Genomic DNA, 12,445 nt, shown 5'->3' with positions numbered 1-12,445 from the left:
AGCTACTCATGTAATGGTAATCATCAGCGTCCTGACCTCAGCTGGCTGCCTCCAGGGTTAGAGGGAGGTTTTGAAAGAATGACCTGTTGTTTATGGAAGATTATTAGTGACAAAACTGTTGAGAAAACGGAACAAATTCGAGCCATAATGAACTTGCAAGTCAAGATTCAAAAGTGCATCTGGCAGTTTCATATACCCAAAAAAATTACTTAATGTAAGCTAACTAAGTTTGAAATCTGCTATATTTTATCTGCTGTACCTGTTTAGGCAAATTCAGTTATGTATAAAGATAAATACTGAGCCTAAGTTTTGTTCATTAGTATTTTAATAGTGCAAACTACTAATTTGAGCACCCAAATTTGTTCCCTGAAAGTAATGATTCTTACCTTCAAATTACAGAATTTAGGTATTCAAATTAAATTAATATTGTAAAGTTTTTGCATTTATTCAATTTGCCCTTGTCCCATTCACACTACTTTCTCGTACAGTTTTGATACTACAATGGCAACCCTGTAACCCTGAAATTACATTTATGTACATTTTGGAGGAAATATAATGCTGACCAGCATGGCTCTGACTGAAATATCTCAACAACTATTTGATGGATTGCCATGAAATATTGTACCGACATTCATGGTCCCCAGAGGATGAATCTTAAGGACTCTGGTGATTTCTTCACTTTAATTATGTCCAATACTTTGCTTTATGACCAAATACCTGCAAAACTAATGACATTCCCGTCAGCCTTAGCTGTACTTTGTGTTTAGTGCTAATAAGCAAATGTTAGCGTGCAACTAAGCTGGTAAAAATTAAACCTGGTAAACACTATACATGGTGAACATTTGCATGTTAGCATTGTCATTGTGAGCATGTTAGCATGCTGACGTTAGCATTTAGCTCAGCTTCACAGAGCTGCTAGCATGGCTGTAGACTTGACTTAGTCTTGTTAAGGAATTACTTGTGAATTTCCAGTAAAAACCCAGCAGCTACTTGATAGTTTTTTAGGATGATGCTTTACTTTACTTGGTGAGGCACCAAAATAGTAACTAATGAGTTAGTAATTAATGGTTTTGTGTAACTTAGCTGATTCAGAGTCAATGCGGAACAACTTATGATGTTGATTCACATATCTATGAACTAATCATTACATAATGATTCATTAATATAGTATCTCCAAATCTGTTCTCCAGTAACTCATCATTACTATATAGTCCTTGATTCAGAGTTCAGGAACTACTTATTAGTAATTCGTCAATTATCTGGTTGTTCCTGATTTGTTCCTCGCTCGTTCTTTACTTACTACTAAAGGTTTTGTGTACTTTATTGTAAAATGGTTCAGAGGAATGAAAAATTTTAGTGTTTTACTGTAAATGGCCTGTAATAAATTAAAATATGTGTCAGTAACTCAGTGACTCTAACATAGCCATGCTTGTTTTTGGAGTTTTTAAGGAGAACAATCATGTTTTCATCCACTATACAGTAAGTTTTATCAGAACACAGATTATTTCAATTTCCATGTTAGTTGTATTTATCTGTATTGACATTTCAAAAAATCTGACTCATGTCTCCGTTACACCACCACACTAGACCACTGATTAGTTGTAGAGCTGCTGTAGTTCCTTATTTTTAAAATATAGCGAGCGGCCTTTCACGTGTGATTAAAAACTGCATTCTGACTCACCGGCTGCAGCACAGAGAAGCTCCTCTTGATGAATCACATTGTGTTTGAATAAAACCTGTGACCATCGGTTGTAGCTGAACTCAAGTTTGCGTTTGTTTGTGGCATCATCTTTTGTCGGCTACCTGAAAGTCTGAAGCCGTCCTTGCGGATCACAGCTGAGTCTGGTATTCATGATGAGCATGTTCCTCCTAGCTCTTCTATCAATAAGTGGTAATACAGTAATCATCTTCAGTACGTTTAATAAAAAAAAATGTTTAACCTAAGGAGGAATGTGAAAATTGTATCTATTTGGAAGGTCATAACTGAGGGAGAGGAGCAGAGCTTCATTTATTTTACTTTATTTAGGGCTGGAAAAGGATTATTAACTTTCCTCATAACTGAGAAACAAATGTAATGAAATAGTGACTGGTTAGAGTTGTTGCACTCTTGACAGCCTGACTTACATACCAGGCAGCGCACAGTAATTAAGTAAACTCCAAAGAAACATAAAACACCACAGAAATACCAAAATATTAATATTTGCTTAAATACAGAGCTTCCTGTCAAGTTTGCGAGCAGGATTGTTGGTTTACCCACGTCCTACGCTTCCAAAGAGAGGCAAAGTCCTTCCCTTTCCGGTGGACCACCATGGGACCGTATTTCGGAAAAAATATGTACGGTAGTCAGTGGCGAGAAACACTTTTTTTTTTATCCCGTTTGAATTGTGCCATGAATTACACATATGATGTTTGTCAAGATAATTTTGCATGGAAGAAAGTCAACACATTGATTTATGGTAATCTTGACAAAACTACAGTGTGTGACTTCTTAATTTTCATATTTTGATACGTTTCTTACATGTTGTGATTAAAGTTGTAAATAGAACATTATCTGTTGATAGCGCCATTAATAATGTGCCATAGATCTACCTGTCCTGTTCTTCAAAGTAGAGCTTAAACGAGTGATGTTCAGTAAGGTTCTGGGTTAAACATGCAGAGAGTGGGGCGGCTTTTTCTGATGTATATTTACCACTTTTCTGGCAGAAAGATTAAACTAAGCATGACAGCCTTCTTAAACATAATGTGTTGCTTTTAAGTAGCTGAGAATATGATGAAAGCATGTAGAAATGCAGAAATGTATTCATATCCTTTTTTCCCCTGCTTTATTGTGTCGCCCCCACTTTTCAAACCAACGTTACATCCTTGAGGTGAGTACTACAAATTTGAAAATCAAATCACCAAAATTTAACAATATATGTGAAAAAACAATTCAGTCATATCCGCTCATACATTTAACCCTCCAGATTCACCTGAGAGTCCCATTTTTCACCGCCCCCCCGTCCTCCCGACTCCACATTGCGGCAACAAAATTACTCCATAAATTCACTAGAATGCAGGAAAACAGTCTCTGAAATTTACAATTTAACATGTTTGTAAAACCGTGAATTTGGCTGCAGAAGTTTTTAAACAAAATTCCTGAGGGTTGGGTAGTGATGACCCCGACGCCTGTGGCGGGTAGTGTCACAGAAGGCCAACTCATAAAATGCCGGCTTGACCGACACCGAATCTCACTCCAAACTAAATTGAAAAGTTGGCAGCCCTGTGAAATGTTTTATACATTTAATTCCTAGGTGATGTTTGTGGGTTTATGGTTGTGAAATATGTATTTCTTTTGTTTTATTTTGTGTTTTTGTCAACAGCTAAAGCCCACTGCCGTACTTGTTTTCAGTGTTTTTCTTTTAAAAGATTTTCCGTTAAAAACAACATCAAACTGTGAAAGCAGATACGCTGCTTTTAAAAAGGGTTCAATACTCTACGCCCTCTGTTACAAAAACAACTGATGCAATTTTGTCAAAGACAACACTAAAGCTACAAAAACCCAATAAGTAATTGTGTCCTGTATGACATATAATTCTACAGACTATAAATATAAAGATACTGGTGTTAGCTAGCAAGAAAGCAAATTAGCGTATATCCCAGAATGTCAAACTATTCCTTTAAAGCGAGAGAATATTTTTTTGCTGAACAGCAGCCACAAGTTACAGTGATGGGATAATGCTTTGTATTTAGCTTAAATGCTACGCTAATGTTACAGTAGAAGAGTCATAAAGTAAATGAATGACTCAGTAATGTGTGTTACATAAATATTTACCGGCTAACATTAGCCACCACAAGCTACTGGTCAAGTGAGGCTGTAGCAACAAAAAGTGTATTGAATTGAGAATCAAGGGTGTGTTTCATTGCTTATGAATTCACATTTTCATTTGTAAAAAGAAGAGAGTGAAAAAGTAATGCACTTTGACGATGATATAGTCTCGCTTTAAGTTATGATCGTTGAATCCAGTCTGAGAAGAATCAAACCACAAATCTTTTGAGCGTTCGACTTTCAGAAACTGAGCTTCATGACAGCTGAAGTTGAATGAGGAAACGTTCATTACAGTGTGGTGATCGTAGGTTTTTCTCTGTGTGTGTCTTTCTATCTCAGTGTTGAGTGCATCTGTAGTCTGCTGATAATCAGACTGTTAATATTCTGAGCAGTGAGCTGTCGGGTCAGGAGGATCTGACATCTCAGCTGTGAACATCTTGAGTATCCAAACCTCTGAGATTCTGTGTGTTTAAGAGGAAGATTACATGAGCGCGTTCATGCACACGCATTCATTAATTACACACTCTGCAACACAAAGACGGCATATTGGACACGGTGAATTATACTCATCTGTGACATGAGGAACACAGTAGCTATCAGCCATCACAGTCCCAAACAGTCTGCTGCTGTTAGACGGATTAATGTGAGATTTTTTGAGTTAATGTGAGGTTTAGAACTTTTTAAATATTGTTTCATCTCATAACAAAACAAAATGATGTTTTAAATTAACTACATATTCACATTACGTTCTCAAATGTATCAAAACAGAAAAATAATCATCTAAATCACTGTATTAAAAACCCTATTAAATGTGCAGTAATGCCGCAGCTAAGACTGGTGACGACAGCTCATGGGTGCCGGTTGTCATAGTAACGCAAACACGCTTTCCTGCACAGGAGCTTTCCAGCGGTCTGAAATAATGACTGTCTGAGCAGTGAGCAGTGATGTATCTCAGCCCTCAGCAGTCTGAGACGACCAAAAGCAGTAAAATCAAGACTGTACGGCGTGAAACGACTTGGCTTTATACAGCTTTTCATGGAGAGGGGAAGCTGGCTGACCACACTTGCAGGAAACCGTCAAATGTGGCAATGATCCCAGATACGTTCACGAGACATTTTGAGACAAAACTCCCTGCTTAGCCAGTAAAGATATTGAATACTTCAAGCTACTAAGAGAGTAAATTCATTTTACTTTTGAACAGAGCAAAAAAAAAAATGCATTTAAACAACTAGCATATTTAAATTTTATCAATTTATCTGAACAGAACGCAAACTTTTTGGAGTAAAGAATAAGCCTCTATTATTTGAGTGACTTGCTAAAACCTCTGGGGCTGAAAAATGAAGCCAAAAACTGCAGTTCATCAAATGGCCACTTGAGGCTTAAAACAAAACTAAGAGTCTACAGCCTATAGCAGCTAGCAGCTCCATGAGGCTGAACTTCGGCACAGTGGTGCGTTGAGCTAAATGCTAACATCAGCATGTTAACAGTGCTCATAATGACAATTATGAGACATGCTGATGTTTAGCAGGTATAGTGTTTACCATGTTTACCATCTTAGTTTATATTGTAAGCATGCTAAATATGCTAATTAGCACTAAACAGAAAGTACAGCTGAGGCTGATGGGAATGTTTTGCAGGTATTTGATCATAAACCAAAGTATTGGACACAATAAAAGTTAAGGAATCACCAAAGTTAGTTCACTTCATCCTTAGGGGAACATGAATGTCTGTATTCAATTTCATGGAAATCCATCCAATAATTGTTGAGACACTTCAGTGTGGACCAAAGTGGTAGACTGACTGACTCAAGAGCTCATCATTTCTTGGATACAAATCATTTGATTCAGATTTACTTCAATCGATCGATCACTTCCCTCTACAGCTACAAGCTCAACGTGTGATACTGCTCTAATTCACTGTTTATAGCCAGAGGATGCTGGGTAATCTGCCGTCTGTTGTCCTTGTGATTTAGACTGCAGCCAAGAGACGACTTTAATCATTTTAATTGTTCCCATCTTGAAAATGTAACACAAGAACAAGATAGAATATTTATGCTATTGTACTTTGAGAATTTAATGATGACTGTAAACCATTCGCTCCAATTACTGAGATGGTTTTGGTCAAAGACGAACAGAGGAGGCCTTGGTGGACAGGGCTGGTGATGAAAATAAATATTCTCTCTGTAGTGCCGTTGTCAAGGAAGTGCTCGGAGAAAAAAAAAAAACTGAGCCAAGCAGGCGAGAGCAATGTCAGGCTGCAATTTATTTTCCTTCTGTGCACGTGTCCACGCAGCGTTGTGTCCACACGTGGAGCTCTCATTTGTCGGATTGCTGTGGCCTCTGTGGGGGGAGGGCTGCTTTCTCTGCTGTCAAAAAACACACATGGCAGATGTTCACTGTGGCAGATCCAAACAACCTTCACCTGTTTTTGTTTCTGTCCTCTGTACATGTGCAACAGCAGCAGGAGGGGGGGGGGGATTTGCAGAGTGGATGGTTTGACCCAGGAGGCTGAGAGACAGAGGAAAGACCAGTTTGGGGAGTTCTCATCAGCTTTGCTGCATAATCCCTCTGAATTTACTGACATTACTAACAGGAGACTAACAGGAGAGAAGATGGTTGTTTTAGAGCCTACAGTAACTAATTGTTTCACAGAAATGAGACAGTGTTGGGGAATTCACTCCCCTAAAATTGTAATTAAATACCATTCATTGGTATCTTTTTTATCAACAGGAGAAATTCCCTCCATTTCTGAAGTTACAGCGAAACAAAGATTTGACCTTAAAGCAATAGTTTGACATTGTGGGAAATACACTTATTTGCTTTCTTGCTGAGAATTAGATAAGAAGATTGATACCACTCTCATGTCTGTATGATAAATATGAAGCTACAGCCAGCAGCTGGTTAGCTTAGCTCAGCACAAAGACTGGAAACAGGGGGAAACAACTAGCCTGGTTCAGGTTTAAATGTGACAAAATCCACCTACCTGCAGCTGCTGCCAAGCAACCAGCGTAGACTCCAGGAGGCGAGTGCACCAGCTGGGCTGGGTCTTAGCTACGTCCGACTTTGTGGTTTGAATTCACACCGAGGGCACCAAGCACTGTAGCTGCGCTCGGTCTTATGATTTATGTCCATGTGAATACACGCGATGATTGTTGCCAAAGCGTGCACAAGGTATGGATAACACAAACCAAAAGAAAAGGAACATTATTTTTACCGATAGAGAAATAAGAAAACTTATAGAGTTGTATGCAGGGCATAGAAAGGTTCTCACAGTGAAATGAAACAACACAAACAAACAAAAATTATCAGCATGGAAATCGATCACCAGTGCAATCAATAACGAATGTGATGGCGGACAGTTGAAGAGGTCAGGAAGAAATGGAAAGATCTCTTATGAAAAGCCAAAAAGGATTCATCGGCTCTTAAAAACCTGCCAACAGGGTCCTTCACCAAAAACATCTGCATACAGCCGAATATTAACTGATATTTATGGAGAAGATTCCCCCACTTTGTCAGGATTGAACGGCATTGATAGTTCAGAGCTGTCAGCCCCAACATGACGAGTGGATGACTCGGACCGGTGCAGCGCAAATCATGATGTGACAGCTGTCAGTATGAGTGGTAGGTCTTTAATAGAGTAACGTTACCCTAAGTGACATGAAGGCCAAAACTTACTAGACCATTATTTACTAGTTTGTTGCTATTTCACTTGACTTCCTGTCCTCACCGCTCCCTAATGGCTCTTCATTTAGCACTGGTCACTGCCTAAGTTACTTTATTATTTGTTGCAAGAGATAAATCGATTCAAGATTCTTTATCTGCAGTACGTTGAACTATTCTGTCATATTGATGGTTAAAAAGTGGGATGTGTCAAGAATAACTATCCTAGTTGTATAACAAAAATAACACCCTACTAATGAAATAGTATGGTTAATAAATAAATACACAACTCTATGCAGGCACATACAGAAGCCATATATTTCAGTTTAATACCAGGTAGTCTTGATTGTAAATAGAAGTCCTGCTTGGTCTTTGCTGCCTCTTCATGGGTGGGTTTAAATGCACAATGGCTAGCTGTGGTACTGTGTTATTTAGCTAAGTTATGCTAGCTTTCTGTGTGTTGCGGTGCACACGGGGATGCCATGAGGCGGAGAAATGTGATGTTAAAATGGGGCTCAGACATTGAATGTCTGCACAAAGTTTAATGGCAATCCTTCCAATATTTGTTGAGATATTTTAGTCTGGACCAAACAATAAGCCAACATTGCCATCTATAGAGCCAAGCTGCTAACTAAAAATGTCCGCGATAGATACTGACAGTTTGTGTGCTACAAGGAAAAATAATGTGACCCCAAGACTTAAAGGAGGCTGGTAGTACCTGTGGTTAGTGATTAAACCCCAAGCTGGTCCCTGCATCAGTGTGTCTGCACAATGGTGAATGTGAAGCATTGTGCTCTTCCCAGCTCGTGGGATCAATATATCACTTTATATGAAAGCAAGACCGATTACCAGGACAAAATCAGACGTTTTAATTAGTCATGAACGATGTTGGCAGATATTTGTTTATTTTTAGTTAACCTCCTAACATGACAGCAGGATGAATCACTGCTGCAGCGCGAGACCGCCGTGTTCTTTCTCTTGCTGTGCAAACGCAACGTTTAACATACTTACATAACACCAGCAATCTTTCACCCGATCTTTCCCTTCGCTCTGGCCTGCCGGCGCTCACTGAGATTTTCATCAGGCTGGGAAATTGATTCTGGTTATCTGAAGAGAAGCTGAAAAGAGACAGTAACTGGCTCCCCTGCATCTGACTCCTGGCGAGATTAAAAACACTGGATGTCACCCCAGGGGGGATTCATGGCGCTGCGTGGCATTCTGGGAGATTGCTGCCATAACCTTGATTGAAGGAGTCCCAGCTGTTGGTCTGGTGGTAAACAAAGTGGGTGCAAGTGAGGACAAATGTGAGGCTCTTTGTGGCACAAATCCCTCTCTATTGCTGCACTTCTACATGAAAAACATAATCCAGTGCTCTCCGGTTTGTTTCACCTGCTGACAAATAATGTGTGTGTTCTCTAAGAGATGCATGTGATGTAGAGCAGCAGACACAGTAACGTCCTCCCAGTGTTTTCTCTCAGCCCTGGGATCTCATTACTCTTGCCCGAGGAGAATTGATCAAACAATGCAATCAAACACGGCGCCATGATAATGAGCCAACGGCCAACTAATTATCTGCTCTTAGACCTCCTATAGGAAAACTATCTTCTCTGGCCCTGCACGTGTCCTCCAGCACAGACTGTGTTTCGCTGTCAGCCATCCACTTGCTTTATTGTCCAAAAGAGGAGGACAAAGTGTTTATGTGACCAGTAGATATGAGACAGACCAGTATGGAACATGATACCAAAAATAAAATCACTTTTTCTTTTGCTAAAACAAGTTGTTTCTTGCTGAATCAACGAGGCCCGGGACCCCCACTGACTGACACTGACTCTTATCCCCACCCTTGGACACATCAACGTTTTAAGTCTCCATATCTGACAATGCGTTACATTACATCACATTTTTTGGCTTATTATCTCTGCACATTGTACTGAATATAAAGTATATTCTTTATACTATGAACATTTCATCCTCTCTGTTTAAAACGCTGCACAACTCTTTTCATTTAAAAAACACATTTTACATGATTGTAGTTACGATTCTTGACTTGTTTTTTCTTTTCTCTTACTATGTTTATTGTTATGCACCAAAATACCAAAGCAAATTCCTTGTATGTGAAAACCTACTTGGCAATAAACCTGATTCTGATTTAAAAACTCTTATCAATCGTGTACTGTTGAGTCGGTTAATAGCAGAGTATGTAGAGCGACTCTAAAGAAGTAAATGTGGTGTTTTTAGCGTTTCACAACACAGCATCAACAAATTCTTAGATATATTTATCGGCACTGAAAACAAGTGAAAAAAATGATAATTTGAAGACCCAAAAGAGTAAAATAAATACTTTAACATTTAGGGAAAATCCATAAACCTGCAATAACAGATTTGGCCACTTGTGGGCAGCGGAAACAAGTTGGGAACGCAACACTGACACATCATCACCTTTTAAATTGATGTGGTGAACTTGTTAGCAAACAGCTGGTTATTTACACATCCAGCAGTTACAGAGCGACATTATCATTAATATTGAGTCGTGTTTGTGTCACCTGATGAATGTAAGTTTAATACTCTCTCTCTTTTAGCTCTGTTTTTGGTCTCCACCACCTCCTGAGGGAAACATCTGGCTCTTTAGCTGCTAAATTGTCACGGCTCCGGCCATGACTCCGGGTTTTCCTTGTGTTCTCCTGTGTTTTTCTGGTCTCCTCCTCCCCTGTTTGTATGTGTGCTGTGGGTGCCGCTACCTCTCCTGGCACCTGGTTCGGCTCCACACCTGGCTTCAATCAACTCATCAACTCTCAGCTCAAATACCTCAGCTCTGCAGCCACTTATCATCAGATTGTGCCGTCCTTCTGTGACTCTCGGCCTTATCGCTCTTGTGACGAGTTTCTTGTGTGCCTTTTGTGGTTATACTTATTCTTGTGGATAATTTGATTTTTTTTTTTTTTCCTGTGCCAGTGTCTCCGCCTTGCCATCATCCCCTTTCATCAGCCTGCCTGCCTCCGTCAATCCAGCTATTCCCTGCTCCCAACCGTCAACTGTTCCTTAAACCTTTTACTAACTGCACCCATTGTCTCTGTGCTTCTGGGTCTGCCAAAAAACCTAAACGTAAGATAGATAAACAATGAGCTGAAAGTCACTATAAAGCTTCTTTAAAGCCGACGGGAGCTGCAGATTCAGATGCTAACTCTCTGTAGGTCCATCACTACGAGTAAACCCTTCCAAATACTTGTATTCATATGATGCCTTGTTAATATAAAAGTATTGATTATAGCTGCCTTAATAAACCCAGAGGCAGACTGTTGATGTCAATTTTTAATCCAGCAAAAGTGACAAAATACAACTTCCAACAACTCAAAGCCTGTGCAAACTTGGCATCTCCTCCATGGGGACAGGACCAGTGGAGACTCCAGGAAGTTACTGGTCCCAGTCAAGACATAAATGTTGCACACCTCCATGAAACAGGGAATTCTGGTGGGTTTTTTGTACAGATTAAACAAACAAGATATAACATGTTAGTGAGCTTTAGAGGTGCTGGTATCGTTACCTTTGGACTGAGCCAGGCTAGCTGTTTCCCTCTGTTTCCAGTCTTTATGCTAAGCTAGGCTAACTGGGCGTTAAGTCCAGCACATATTTATAAGAGTGGTATCAATCTGTTATCAGCTGTTCCTTTACTGTTTAGGTGCACTTTGTATGACCACGTCCTCTCTTTGTCTCTCTTTCTGTCCTCACACAGAAACTCTCCCATATAATTTCTAACCTTGAGGACACACCTGTCCCTGCAGAAATACACAAATGCCAGAGTCACCTCTCCCCCTATTCTGGGATTTTCCTCCCAGTCTGATTTAAAGTGTTGTCAGTTAGTCAGTTTTTAAAGGAGCAGCGAGTGGACTCCACTGCAAAACTGATGAGGGAACTACTTTGTCTGCTTCAAATCCGAACATTTATTGTGTATTTCAAGATGTGGGTTGTTAGGAGAAGATACAGAGATGTTCAAGGTGAAATCAGAATAATCAACTCTGGGTTAATACAGCAGTGATTGGAGAGTAAAAAACAAAAATCAATGTAGCTTCCCTCCTCACTGCTGCCTGTTTTCCTTCGTCCTGCCTCTCAAGTTGCCTCTCCTGAGATGAATTCCTCCACCTGCAGAATAATAATCTGCTCTGGTGACGCAACCGAAGACTCTGGACGCAATGAATTGAAATGATCTGACATCATGTTTCTGCCATCGCAGGTCTCTGAGCTTTGATGTCCACATGGAGAGGTCTGCGTCTGCTGACGATCACATTTCAGTCTTTGTTCATGCACTTTATTATGGGGGGCTGTATGAATTGGTTTTTGCCCCACTTTCATTCTCAATAATTGTTTATAACTTTAAAAGGAAAATTCATCTTTTCAACTTGCTTTTACTCAGAAACTTAACCATATTTTACCGGTGTTTATATTTTCTGATGTGTTGCTGGAAGAATCAACATTTTTGTTGCACAAAAATTATAATTATAATATTATAAAAGTGTCAATCAATCTGTATATGGCATTTTAAAATATGAGTTACTTTATTCACAAAACACGGCTAAAATTAGTACAGCTGGAATACTTCGTAGTGTCAAAATAATGTCATTTTTCTGTAGTTAAGTTCCTTTAAATCAGTGTTTCCAACCTTTTTGGCACGTCTCGACATAAAATTAAGCAGTTATCTACTTGTGTCCTGAATCTTCCTCCGCAGACTGTTTGATCTGAACGATTTTTACAGGCATCCAAATCCCAAATCATGCAAAAGTCAGAAAAAATAAGCATAATTTGTTTGAACAGATTATTATTATTTTTTTTAAATCTTTTTTGGTATTACAACAAAGTCATAATTTACCCTCCTTATCATTACACAGCCCACACACTGCTAACTAACATCATAGCCTGAGGCCTTCCACCAGATAAACTACAACCCAATCCCCTCGATCATTAGGTTTGCCATCACAGAGATAAATCA

At 39.4% G+C, this 12,445-nt stretch overlaps 1 long non-coding RNA gene across 1 annotated transcript; it reads right to left on the bottom strand.

Moving 5' to 3' along the window:
• Positions 1-5,860: 5,860 nt before the first annotated feature.
• LOC122869206 lies at positions 5,861-9,016 on the bottom strand. Its single transcript, XR_006376265.1, has 2 exons — positions 6,788-9,016; positions 5,861-6,312 (listed from the first exon to the last, which is right to left on the bottom strand). It is a non-coding gene; the product is annotated as an uncharacterized LOC122869206 (long non-coding RNA).
• Positions 9,017-12,445: the final 3,429 nt, after the last annotated feature.

The sequence above is a fragment of the Siniperca chuatsi genome, linkage group LG21 (assembly GCF_020085105.1).
Source record: "Siniperca chuatsi isolate FFG_IHB_CAS linkage group LG21, ASM2008510v1, whole genome shotgun sequence".
Lineage (NCBI taxonomy): Eukaryota > Metazoa > Chordata > Actinopteri > Centrarchiformes > Sinipercidae > Siniperca > Siniperca chuatsi.
This window is presented reverse-complemented; position numbering and strand designations above follow the sequence as displayed.